At 40.9% G+C, this 13,750-nt stretch overlaps 1 long non-coding RNA gene across 1 annotated transcript; it reads right to left on the reverse strand.

The window, feature by feature from the left end:
* Positions 1-246: 246 nt before the first annotated feature.
* Positions 247-11,605, reverse strand: LOC142852834 (uncharacterized). The gene is made up of 3 exons (XR_012911009.1): positions 11,454-11,605; positions 4,644-4,734; positions 247-596 (listed from the first exon to the last, which is right to left on the reverse strand). It is a non-coding gene; the product is annotated as an uncharacterized LOC142852834 (long non-coding RNA).
* Between the last annotated feature and the right edge of the window lie 2,145 nt (positions 11,606-13,750).

A 13,750-nucleotide genomic window follows, 5' to 3' on the forward strand; every position in this document is an offset into this window, starting at 1 on the left:
CTCACAACCATCTGTAATGAGGTCTGGTGTCCTCTTCTGGCCTGCAGACATACAGACAGAATATTGTATACATAATAAATAAATAAATAAATATTTTTTTTAAAAAGACCCCGTTCTTTGTACCAATTTCTGATCTAGTTTGCTTTCTGTCGCTGTAATAAAACACTGACTAAAAATGACTTAGAGAACGAAGTGTTTATTTCATCTTACAGGTTGCAGTCCATTATTGAGTGAAGTTGGGACAGGAGTTCAAACAGACACTGAAATTAAGACTATCACGAATGCTGCTTACTGGCTTGATTTCCAGTTTTCTGCTCAACTAGCTATAGATTTGGATAGGGATATGGATAGAGGTAGAGGTGAGAGTTTAGAACCACCTTCCTAGGAATAGCACTGGTGTGGGAGGTCCTTCTGTATATGTGTTGCTTTGCTTGGTTAATGAATAAAGAAGCTGCTTTCAGCCAATGGCTTAACAGAATATAGCCAGGCTGGAAAAGATAGAGAGAGAGAGTAGGTGGAGTCAAGGAGAAGCCATGGAGCTTCCAGAGGGGAAAGACACGAGTTGCCAGCTGGAACCTTGCCGGTAGACTATGAGCCTGTGGTAAAATATAAAAGAATAGAAATGAGTTAACCAAAGATATAAGAGCTAGGTAGTAATACGCTTAAGTGATTGGTCAAGCAGTGATTATAATAATATGGTCTCTGTGTGATTATTTCGGTTCTGGGCAGCCAGGAATGAACAAGCGGCCTCCTATACAACACAGCACCGCTTGCAGTGGGCTGGGCCCTCCAACATCAATCATTTATCCTGCCACAAGCCAGTCTGACCTGGGCCATCCCCCAGTTGAGACTCCATCACATTAGTCTGGGCTGTGTCTAGTTCCCAGCAGTAATTGACTAGGGCAGGCTCTGATGATGGACTACATCTGTACGTACCTGTAGTCATGCATATACACAGAATTAAAATAATAATAATAATAATTTAAAATATTTTTTAAAAAGATTACCTTCAGGCCTCTTTATATGCCTTAATGGATTGCTTACTACTCTATACCTCCAAATCCTTGGGCTATTATGGGCTCCTGTTGTAAGGCATACTCAACTCATTCATTCATTCAATGTGTAGTTTTGAGAGCTTACAGTGTGGAGGCAGGAAGACCTGGGAATGAAGTACAGAATGGATGGTGAGCAAAGCAGAAGGCTCTTGTCATCAGGAAATTCATAGTTGAGGCAGGAAACAAGACAAGCAAGTGTAATACAGTTTTATGATACTGCAACAGAAGAAGCACAGGATACCAGTGGCTCATCCAGGCTCAAGCTAGAGATGACGTCCAAATGCCTGCATAAAGGAGAAGTCAGACTTCACCGGATGGCAAGAAGACGGTGACCGCAAGGGGTGGAGAGACAATGTCTTGGGTGGAAACTTTGAAGATGAAAGCACAACGGAGGAAAAGACAGTAGAGGGGTTGGACCACAGTGTGAGCCGATAGGCGTGATGATGGGTGAGGGAAGAGAAAGAGTGAGTCAGAGGATCAAAGGCGCCCAGAGGTGGAGTCACAGAGCTGAGGAGTGTCTGTGAGGTTTTGTGACATGAGAGCAGGAGCAATCTCAGGGAAGTCATGAAGAATGACGATGAATACGATGAGTTGATGGCTACATGATAGATGATGGGTAAGTGGGTGGGTGGGAGGAGAAAGAATGAAGACACAGGAAGAGATATGAGAGAAGGAAGGGTTTTAAGGGCGATTATGTGGTGTATAACTACACAAATGTATATGTGTAGATTTCTGAATGCTATCATGTACGTGTGTGCGCATGTATGCATGTGTATTTACATGAATAATTGTTTCATTCTCAACATGGGTCTCAGTATACTCAGTTCCTAATCTCCCTTACAAACAAAAGTAGTTGCTTGTGGTTTCTATATTATCCTTCTAAAGTTTCTTAAAGCATGCATAAAAATATGTTTATATTTCTCCCTATTTCACACAAAATAAAACTTTCTGAATTTTTTCAAATAAGGTATCTTTCATTCTTATTACACATACATATTTATTTGTGGAGGGCGGGTATACGTGTGTGTACATGTACATACACAGTACGTATATGGTGGTGAGAAGACAACGTGAGATGGTTGTTTTTCTCCTTCCGCTGTGTGGATCCAGAGAAAGAACTCAAGTTGTTAGGCTTTGTAGCAAACACCATTACCCACTGAACCATCTCACCAGGCTGCATAATCTGCCCATAACGGGGTATAGAGAACTTGACCATCACTAAGGTCCTCTAGTGTTCTATTACATGGCTGTGCAGCCCTGCAAGACCTAAGTTCTGTCCTACTGGGGCATCTTTTGCTATTACAAATAGCACTACAATGTACCACTTTGCCTGTGTGAGAATAAGGCCACCCCTTCGTGGTATCTTCACCCATTTGTGCTGATGAGTTCTCAGTCAGATGGGGGATTTTATTGCAGACTTTTGAGTGTTGGCTTTGTCCCTCCTTCTGCCTGATACCCTGTGAGCAGATGATATCTGCCCTGGCCTCCTACATTCTAAGCTCCATTTCTCAACACAGAGAAACCATCGAGCTCCAGCTGAATTTGCCTTCCTGGCAGGAGCAGGGGACGTGTCTCTAGGTGGTGAGTTAGGGCAGTGAAGAGAAACAATTTCCACATTCTCCCTGGCTCTAGATAACTGCTCTGTGCTACCTGAGGGTCAACATCCTACAAATGACTATTTCATATGTTGGCTTATATTTACAATGGTTTCAGGTATACTTAAAAGGTCAGGACTCTTTTGACCAGAAATGGAATTCCACTTTTCGCTTCTTTCTTTATTTTTATTATTTTAAGTGTGCAGGTGTTTTGCTTGCGTGTATATCTGTGCACCATGTGCATACAGTACCTACGAAGGCCAGAAAAGGATGTTGGATTCCCCTGGAACTAGAGCTATGATCAACTATGACCGCCGATGTAGGTTCTGAGATTCAAGCCCAGTCCTCTGGAAGAGCAACCAGTATTCTTTACTGCGCAGCCATCTTTCCACCCGTAGATGTTTAAGTTATGATAAAGGCTTTCAAATTGCTTTGTATATAGACTCTACTGATTTCTGCCCCAACTCCTATGAGAACCCACAACTTCACAAGCCAAACTACCATCTTCTTTCTTAACTTTGCTAGTTTGATAGTTTTAAAATCACACAATAGGGACGGTGGAGGCGGCCGGAACACCGGACAGCGGAGGCGGCCGGAACACCGGACAGTGGAGGCGGCCGGAGAACGCCCTCCGTGGCCGGCGAGGACCAACTGGGACCAGCTGGGACCGGCTGGGACCGAAGCGGCAGCAGAGGACACAGGCCGCAGGCAGCGGGAGCCGTCGTGGCTGCAGAAGCAGGCTGCAGGCACCGCACGCAACACCAAGAGCAGATCGCCCCGCTACAATTAAATCAAAGAGGTAGGCCTTCGGTTGGGGAGGTCCCTGGCAAAGGAGAAGCTGGGTCCTATTCCTGAAGACCCTTCTGAGGTCTGAGAGGGATCTTGGCCCCCAGCAGGAACCAGGAAACAGAGCAAGGGAATTTTGTAAAAGGAGCCCCCTGGCCAGCAGGGAAACCTGAACCAGTTTTAACAGACCCCTTAGATAGCATCGATAGGAGGAGATGGGCAGACGCCAAGGCAAGAATTCACCCAATAATCTGAAAAACAGCATGAAAACACCAGAACCCAATGATCTTACAACAGAAGGTCTTCAATACCCTAACACAGAAGAAGTGGAAAAAAATTGACTTTATGAAAGCAATAGAGTCCCTTAAACAACATGTGAAAAATGCCCTTATAGAAATGGATGAGAAGTATAACCAAAAATTTGAAGAAATGAGTAAATACGTACATAATACCCTGGGAAACCAAGAAAGAACGATCAAACAGGTAATGGAAACAGTTCAAGAATTGAAAACTGAAATGGAAGCAAGGAAGAAAACACAAACTGAGGACCAGCTGGATATGGAAAATCTAGGTCAACGAGCAGAGCCTACAGAAACAAGCATAATCAATAAAATACAAGAAATAGAAGAAAGAATCTCAGATTCTGAGGACACCATAGAGAAAATAAACGCTCTGATCAAAGAAAACTGCAAAGCTAAAATCACACAATAGTTTTAGTGTGTATACGTGTGTGTGTGTGCACATGCACACATATGTGTATGTGTGCATGCACCTCCCAAGCGTAAAGATTACAGGTACTATCATAATTTTTTATTTTTAAAAGAGCTGTAATGACGAAACATCACTGAATTCAATGTTCTCATCAAAAAAATGCATTTTGAACATGCTTTTAAATGGCTTTGTTTCTACAATAGCTATGGAAATATTTGTGTTGCTCAGACTTGTTATCCACCAGCCCTGCTCTTATAATCTGACCTAGATAAACGTCTGCTATTGGCTGCCTTGATGAAGACAGCTTTAGGAAGGTGCCTGGATGAAGTCCGGAGCTCAGCTGGGTTGACTGTGTCATCCATGTCAGCCGTCTTCATACTTCCACTTAAAAAGAAATCTACTCAAATTTTAAGTTTCAAATTTTCTATTTTATACAAGGGGAGGGTGAAGGATGTGTGTCACAGAGTTCATGACACTTTCTAGAAAACTCACTAACTTTCTCCTCTCCTCTGTCTCAGCTGCTGGCTCCTCCTTGTATGCAGCTTCCACCCTTGGTCTTCAGCCCCTTTGCTCCTGAAGACTGTCTTCTGTGAAAGAGAGATCAATAAGAAACTGAGGCAAAAGGAAAGAAAATTGACCCACCGTCCTCGAGAGACTGAGAGGGTTGATGCAGGAGAATACAGTTTCCTGCTGCATGGATTTTTCTTTCTGGACTGTCTTTACTGTCCTGTTTATCTACACGATACAAACACTCAAGAACACTGTCTGCTCTGCTGGAGGACTAGAGTTTGTTTTTCAGCACCCATATCAGGCAGCTCACAACTGCCTGTAACCTCAGTTTTAGGAGGATCCTATGCCTCTGAACTCTGAGGTATCAGAACACACACACACGTTGGGGAGGGAGAGAGAGAAACAGATACACACACATACAGGGATGGGGAGAGGAGAGAGAAACACACACACATACACACATATGCATGGAGAGAGAAACAGGTATATAAAGACACACACATAATTTTTAACATTTTAGGAAAATATTTATTTTATTTTATGTGTGTTTGTGCACTATGTGCATGCAGGAATTGGCAGAGGTCAGAGGCAGTGTCAGGCCCCCCAAAACTGAAGTTACAGAAAACTGAGTCACCTTATGGGTGCTGTGGACAGAACCTTGGTCCTCTGTAAGAGCATCAAGCACCTTTACACACTGAGCCATTTCTCTTCAGCTCCTAATTTTTTTTAACTAATTAGTTTTTAAAAATGATTGTTCTCTGCCTTAATCAGCCCACCTGCCATTCTAAGCAGATGACTGATTTCAAAAGCTCTTAAATTACTGGCCTGGATTTCACAACTCAAGTGATTATGAAATAAGAATTTTCTTATTGCAAAGTGAGGATCATTATTTCTCACATCTCCTCTATAAAACAGTGTTTTATGTGCAAAGAAGCTTTGTGTAATCGCCTGCACACATCAAGTGATTGCTAGATTTCCTCTCATGCCCAATGCAATGTAAATGCTATCTAAACAGTTACTACACTGCGGAGTTCATGGATTAAGTACAAAAGAGTCTGGGCCAGTTCAGTCAGGCTTCCAGGTATTGGGATTATAGGTGAGTGCCATCAAATTTGGATTCTAATGCAATAACCACTTTTAAAAAACCATTTATTTGGTTTTGTGTGTATATACCACAACACACATGTAGAGGTCAGTGAACAACTTGAAGAAGTGGACACTCTCCTGTCATGCGGATTCCTGTTAACAGAGACTGCACTTTCGTTTCCAGCTGCACAGACTCATATAATCACACAGAAACTATATTAATTACAGGAATTGTATTCACCTTAAAAATTGCATTGTCTACATTGTTTTGGGTTTTTTTCTTCATTTTTTACCATTTTATCTGGTCTGTCAAATCTAAGAAAAGATCTGTCTACACAGAATGATGGAGATATAATTTCTTCAGAGACTTGGTTTTAAAATGCTGTTGTCTAGACTTGCACAGCTGAAGGGAAATCTTGAGAAACTTAACCCACAGTTGTTGGTTGGGAAATAACAGTGATATTGACAGAGTCTTTGCTTTAGCTAGAGCCCTTTCCTCTCCTCCATCACTGACTCTACATTTATTGAGCAACTACTTTAAACTAAGGAGGGAGGGTATTGTAGTAGGTAATACTCAGATCAAGTTGTCAAAAGGATGGGAGTGACAGACAAGTGAGCCAATGACTGCTGTTTGCTATATTGAGTGGGAAGTACTTCCTCAGGGATGGGGCTGGGGTCTAGGGCAGAAGGTAATTAATGGTTTTCAGTTTTATGGTATTGGATATGTTAGACAGCTAAACAGCATCCAAGTTGTAAGAGACTGATTCTCCCTTACATCTTACCTTGATCCCAACAATTTATCTGTCTTTTTGTTTCTTAGTTTTTGCAGAAGTAAGCATGAAACCCACATGTCTCATGGACTGGGGCTAAGTGTGGTACCACTGTTCTCTACTCCCAACTCCCCAATCATTCATTGAATAAACCATTTATTTATTGAATAATTCACTTCTTCCCTAAGGAATTGCAATATTTATTAAATTATGGTGGTATATACTGATTATGTATGCAAAGATCAATTTGGGAGCCTCCTTTTCCATTCATTATTTTTCTATTCTTGTGTGTTTATAAATTTTTAATTACTGTGATTTTATAGTTTGATATTTGGAATGCCTAGCTGTCTTGCCTGATCTTTATCAAAATGTCCTTGCCAGTCTGCCCAAATCTTCCTCACAAATTTTGAAATCGTTTTCATAAACACTCCCATTATATATATATATATATATATATATATATATATATATATATACACATATATATATGTGTGTATATATATATATATATATATTTTAGCATGTTTATACCTTTCCGTTCTTTCATCCACAGGTAATTACTGCATTTGTTTACATGGAGTGAAGTCTTGTATTGTCTTGGAAAATTAGGAAGTAATAAAAAGTGATTAAAATATTTATTTGAGCTAGACAGTGGTGGCACACACCTTCAATCTCAGCACTCTGGAGGCAGAGGCAGGAATATCTCTGAGAGTTTGGGGCCAGCCTGTTCTACAAAGCAAGTTCCAGGAAGCCAGAGATGCACAGAGAAATCCTGTCTCAAAAAAACAAGTAAAGCAAAAAGGACGTTTATTGTATCTTGTATGAATTCCTGAAGTTTGCTTTTTCTTTCCTTACAACATATACTTTTTAAGAAGATAGTAACAATATGTTAGATACATTGGGTGTCGTCATCATGAATAAGATTACTTTTTCTTACTATATCCTTATAAAGAAAAGCTACTTTTGAAAAACATTTTAATGGGCTAGCAATATAGCTCAACCAGTAGAAGTGCTGGCCACACCCCGGGGCTTCGTAGTGGAAGGTGAGAACAAGTTCCCAAAAGTTGCCCCGTGGCTCCATACACATGTACACCCCCACATGCAGAATAAATAGGTTAATGGAATAGAAAATCAAGACGGAATTTTAAAATAGTTTTATTCAGTCACTTACTCATCTACTGTTTGTTTTCCATTGATTCTTTTCAAGTTGCTTAGCAGCAAACAGTGGAGAGTTTGTCATGCTAGAGAAAGTAACAAGGGAGCCTTTAGAAGAGTTTCTGTGATGCTGGACACTGTGGTTCAGTGCTTCCCAAATACTGAGTGTTGACTTGGGACAGCAGCTTCCATGGATAGGCGTCCTCACCATCTTTTTTTTTCCCCTCGTTTTTTTGTAACATAGTTTCTGTGTAACAGTTCTAGCTGTTCTAAAACTTGCTTTGCAGACCAGGCTGGCCTCAAACTCACAGAGATCCTCCTGTCTCTGCCTCCTGAGTGCTGTGATAAAGGCGTGTGCCACCACTGCCCAACTTGTTCTCACCATCTTTACAGGTGAGGAAAATGAGGCTTAGGAAGTAATTAGCAGAGCCCGGAGGTGAAGCCAGTACTCTGGCTCCCAGATTCAGGCATGACATCACTCAGTGAAGCTGATAGGCAGTGCCCTTCAGTGCACAGAAAGCTTCTTTCCCCGTCACAGCTGCACAGTATTCTCTTGCAAGAAAGCAGCAATGAATATATTTGCAATAGTTTTCTATTAAAAGTGACGATTCAATAGTTAGCCTTCCACACAAATAATTTCATATGCAGGTATAAAAATTAGCATAAGCTCCTTTGGTGTAAAGGGTGCATTTCATTTCATAACAAATAGACATGCTTTAGCAAACTAGGAGTAGACAGGCAATACCAAAAGAATATGAAAAACGTCTAAGGAAAAAGTACAATTAGCATCGTGTTATTGGCACGGTGGCCCACATCTGTCATCCCAACACCCATGCGTCTGCAGCAGGAAAATTTCCTTGAGAACTTTTCTGAGCTACATAACAAGTTCAAGGGTAGCCTGAGCTACATAGGAAGACCTTAGAAAGAGAGGGAGAAGCGTCATATTTAATGTCATATTTAATGGGAATATAATAGGACTAAAAAGTGTGTTTTCATCACACTGCTCATTATTTCTGGAGATACTAATCATTGCAAAAATGTAAAAAAAAAAGTGTAAGATCACAAAGGAAGCAAAACTGTCCCCGTTTAGGAGCAGTGGGATGGTTATACTAAGAACTATTAAAATTAACACATGAATTCATCAAGGTCTGGAAATAGAAAGCTATCTGGAAAAAGGTCTAGTATTTTCTTGGCAAATCAACAATTAGAAGGGGCTGGAGGGCTGGTCCAGTGATCATTTGATCACTATTTAGCTGCTGGGGAGACCCACTCATCAAAAACAGAACCAAGTTTGAAACAACCTCCGCATGTAGGGTCAACTAACTTTTGACGGTAGTAATATGGTAATCCTTTCAACAAGTGCTGAATCTAAGCATGGAAGAGATGAACAATGACTACTTAAAACTTAGATCAAAACTGGCCACTGCCCTAAGTCCTAATGCAAAAAACAAAACAAAAAACAACAACAAAAAAAAAAACCTTGTAGAAAATGTAGGAGAAAAAGTTTTACCAAGGAAATTTTTCTTCAATATATAAAAGTCAACATAATAAAGAAAAAATTATCCTTCAAAAAATTAAAGATTTTGGAAGGGGGGATTGGGCCTCCAATGAGATAGATCTGCAGGTTAAGGTACAGGGTAACAGGGACTACTGGAGCAGAATCCGACCAATCACTGAGCACCCTGACTCTGAACCCAGAGTCAGAGAAAGGAACACACCCTGTATTTGAGACCTGGGCTAGGGAAAGAAACAACTTTATTCCTGAACCCAGGACTAAAGACATGTGCCCTGGCTCTGAAACTAGTGTCAAAGAAACACACTTTGTCCCTAGACTTAGAGCCAGTGAAAGAAATATGCCCTGGTCCTAAGATTAGAGTCAAAAAGCTAAAAAGGACCAGTGAAAGAAACATAGTTTGGTCATAAAGGCAGAGCCATTTCTGTCCCAGACCAGCTAAACTGACCAATCCCTGAGCAGGGGGAAATTAACCAATCCCCTTTCTCCCTGGGAAGACTCTGCCCCTAGGAAGCCCTATATTACAAAGTATCTATATAGAAGCCCAACAAAAATGAACAAAAGATCTGAACTAAGACTTCACAAAGAGAGTGCACGTATATGTCACACACACACACATGCGCACACACATGTGTATGCATATAGCCCCCAAACACTTGTTAAAACACTCACTGCCACTGCATTTCAGGGAATGTAAATCAGTCACTGTATGCATATCACACCAACTCACATTTAAAAGCTAATTCTAGCAGGTTGGCAAGGGTGTGGAACCACTGGGATTCTCATAAAACCTCTGGCGAAAACTTAAAAGATGACTTCTAACGTGGAAAACAGTTTGACAGTTTCTTGAACACCTAAGCAGTGTCTACCATGTGAAACTACCCAAAAGAAACCAATGTGTATAGCCACATACAGACTTGGATCTGAATAAACTCATTGCAGCTTTCTGTGGAACACTTTCTTGTGCTTTACCTAGTTCAAGGCCACCCATATTCTACTCCTCTGTTGCTTGTACGAGCTGTATAGTTTTGGTCCTTACAGTTAATTCTGCAGTCTGTGTGGGCTTAGTTTCAGTGTGATATGTGTGGAACCTATAAAAATTCAGTATTTTTGTTTGTTTTTGCTTTTTGAGAGAGGGTTTCTCTGTGTAGCCCTGGAACTCACTCTGTAGATGATGCCGGCCTCAAATTCACAGAGATCTGCTTGCCTCTGTCTGCCTCTGCCTCCCCAGGACTGGGGTTAAAGGCGTGTGCCGCCACTGCCCGGCTCACAAATCCATTCTTTAGAATGTAGGTATGCAGTTTTTCCAAGCCACTCAACTGGTTCTAGTCCCCTCTCTTTTAATGCATATGGGACTCTTGTCAAAATATTATTGACCATAGATACAAAGATTCATTTCTGGACTCTTCCATCTATTCCATGAATCTATCTATCTTCATGCCTTGATCAATGGACGTTTGTAGTATCTTTTGAAATTGAGAGGTGTCCCTTAACTTCCTTCTCTCCCAAGACTACCTTGCAAACTGGGCGGTAGTGGCGCACACCTTTAATCCCAGCACTCGGGAGGCAGAGGCAGGCCTCTCTGTGAGTTCGAGGCCAGCCTGGTTTACAAGAGCTAGTTCCAGGACAGGAACCAAAAAGCTATGGAGAAACCCTGTCTCGAAAATTAAAAAAAAAAAAAAGACTACCTTGCATCCCATATAAATTTTAGGACCATCTTGTCAATTTCTACAAAATGGAAATGCTCTTTAAAGATCTTAAAACAGTAAAGAGTGCTTGAATTTAATGTAAAAAATACTATAAATAAATTAAAGATTTGGAATGCATATAAATAGCTTTTGAACTAAATCAAAGTTAAATGAGAAGAAATGTGGGGGCTGGCGAGCTGGTTCAACTTGTCAGGAACCTAGGGCTGACTTCAGCACTCACATGTGGCTCACGACTCTCTGTAGCTCCAGGTCCAGGGAGTCAGTGCTCTTCTGACCTCCAAAAGCACCAGGCACACACATGGTGCACACACACGCATGCAGGCAGAACACTCACACACATAGAATAAAATTTATAAAAATATGAAGACTTTGTTTTTTAATAATATGCTACCAATTTAGACTTACTTTCTGGAAACGAATAGAAGGGAGAACATTTTGTGCCTGTCACCACACTTTCGTGGGTTATAGTATCTAGGTTTGGTTTCTCCATAAGTCATAATCTCTGCCAGTGTGCTTGTTTTAGTTCTTTATTTAGATTTATGTAAATTAGCCAGTCTTCTCACCACGTTGTCTTCATACTTGAGACCTCTGTTTTCATTCCTTTCTTGAGTCGCTGAGTTTCTTAGACAAGCAACATTTCCAGAGTGTTCTCCAGTGTTACGTCCCATGCATTCTCTGCCCTTGGTAAAGCTGCCTCACTTCGCCTTTGCCCTTGAAGAACCAGGTTTGCCTGGTGTTAGGAGATTTGGGTCAGACACATGTATTATTCCTTCAAAAACTTTTAGTTATTCTACTATTCCTTCCAAGCATATGCTTTTTCTGGTGCCTCTTTAACATTGATCACCACATCAACTTTTTATGGGCTAGATTCATCATCATATTGACACATCCAAGAAAGACACATGAATGCTGTAGTCCTTGAATATTTCCATGCCTAGAAATGCCTGCTTGCTGCATTTACCACAGCCGTTCAGGGTGACTAGGGGTTGACCCTCAAAGGTTATGCTTTCGTTCAGAGCTTGTAGGCATGACTCCATTGTCATCTGGCATTAATATTTCCCCAGAGAAATCTGAGCAATGGAAATGTGAGGTCAACATTTTCCCCTTTCTTTCCATAAGAACCTTTAGCAAACAAACCCAATGATGTCTACTTTCCCCTTAGTCCTGGGGCCTTACACCAAGGTTTCGTGTGTGCCAGGGAAATGTTCTCTCTCTACACTAAACCCTAGCTCCAGGTGGCATATTGACTATATAGCCATCCTCTCTCTTTTTTTTTAGCTCATCTATTATATGACCCCTTTCCACTGGCATTTGTGCTCTCTAATATGTCTTTAAATTCTTTTAACTTTTAAAATAAGTATTATAAAAGGATTCACAAATATACAGGAAGAATACACCATAGTTTGCTGTTCCTAACCGGGCATCATGATCAGCCAGCTTCTGAACATTGACTGTTTCATCTGAAGAGCCTTACATCAATGATAGCCACTGAACCCTGGGACAATCTCTTTATGACATGCATACTTGCAACACATAATTAAAATCATTTTAGTTGGCTTTTTCTTTTCTTCTTCATTTCCTACAATGTCTTAATCCTTTCTCTTTGTCCATAATTCTATACTTAGGCCTGTCTCGCCAGTTTCTTAAGATTTGCAATTTATTAGTTCTACAGCGTTCTTTGTTGGAATCCCATTCCTTAGAATTAAACCCTCTTCCCTGTTGTTCCTGTGCTCTTGCAGCTAGCTGTTGAGTTCTTGTTTTGGTGATTTTTGTATTCCAGGAAAAAAAAGCTTTATAATGACAAATAATTTGGAGTAAAATGTTTCATTTTTTTCCTGTAGTTATATTGGTTCTTGGTGTTGAAGACTGTCCAGCAGAGAAAACTACTCAAACATGGGTTTAAGACAATAAAGAAAGTCTTTATTAGCTAGCCAGCAACCACACTGGGTATTTGGGATCTCCGGGGTAGCCCTGAACCTTCCTTGGGATGAACTTTTAAACACAAAACATCCTGGGTTCATATAACTCAAGAGTTAGCTAGAAGCAGAACAATAGAAGCCGAAATGCAAGGTTAGTGTATTTAGAGACTTTGTCAGAACTACGAACTATGCTGAGTTTTATGGCCTGAATGGTACTCACATCATGGCATCAGTTGTGCTAGGGTTGAGGGGGAGGCCCTATATTTGGAGTATATTCATTGTCCTTCTTTAGTTACTAGCTTCATTTACTGTGTGACTTAATATTGCATATTTATCTCGTCACCAGGCCATTTCTTTTCTTACTGCATAAGGGGCTGTCTAGCTTCTAGAGCAGTGATTCTTGCCCTAGGGTAAATTTGCCCTCAGAAACACTGGGTAAACTGAAGACATTTTTGGTTATAACAAATATCACAATGAACTCAGAGCTAGCATTTTATTGCTTTGATGCTGTTTTACCGTTGGCCTTGGATGGCACAAAATCAAGCCAGCCAGGAGGCACTAAGTTGGAAACTGTGCCCATAGCTGACGGCAACGCTGTTCTAAGCAAGGAGTCAGGGCTGCCTGAAGAGTTCCCTAGCAAAAGTTTGCAAAGGCCGCCAGCCAGGAAGAAATGAGAGAAGACAGCTTCGAAGCAGACCAGTCAAGATGGGATTATTTTTGCCTCAAATCTAGGCAAGCTGTAGAAGCAGTGTGCGAGGTGATTTACTTCAGATCATGGAGTTAGTCAGCTCCTTTAATGCACATGATCCCTCTGTCTCTAATCCATCTGCTTCCATGAGGATCCCTGTCTAACACTGCCTAGTTTTCTCAGCTGTTTATAGAGCTTTGGCATTGGATAAGAGGAAGACAAGGAAGGTGTGAAGCTTTCCTTACACAACCTT

The sequence above is a fragment of the Microtus pennsylvanicus genome, chromosome 6 (genome assembly GCF_037038515.1).
Source record: "Microtus pennsylvanicus isolate mMicPen1 chromosome 6, mMicPen1.hap1, whole genome shotgun sequence".
In the NCBI taxonomy this organism is placed as follows: Eukaryota; Metazoa; Chordata; class Mammalia; order Rodentia; family Cricetidae; genus Microtus; species Microtus pennsylvanicus.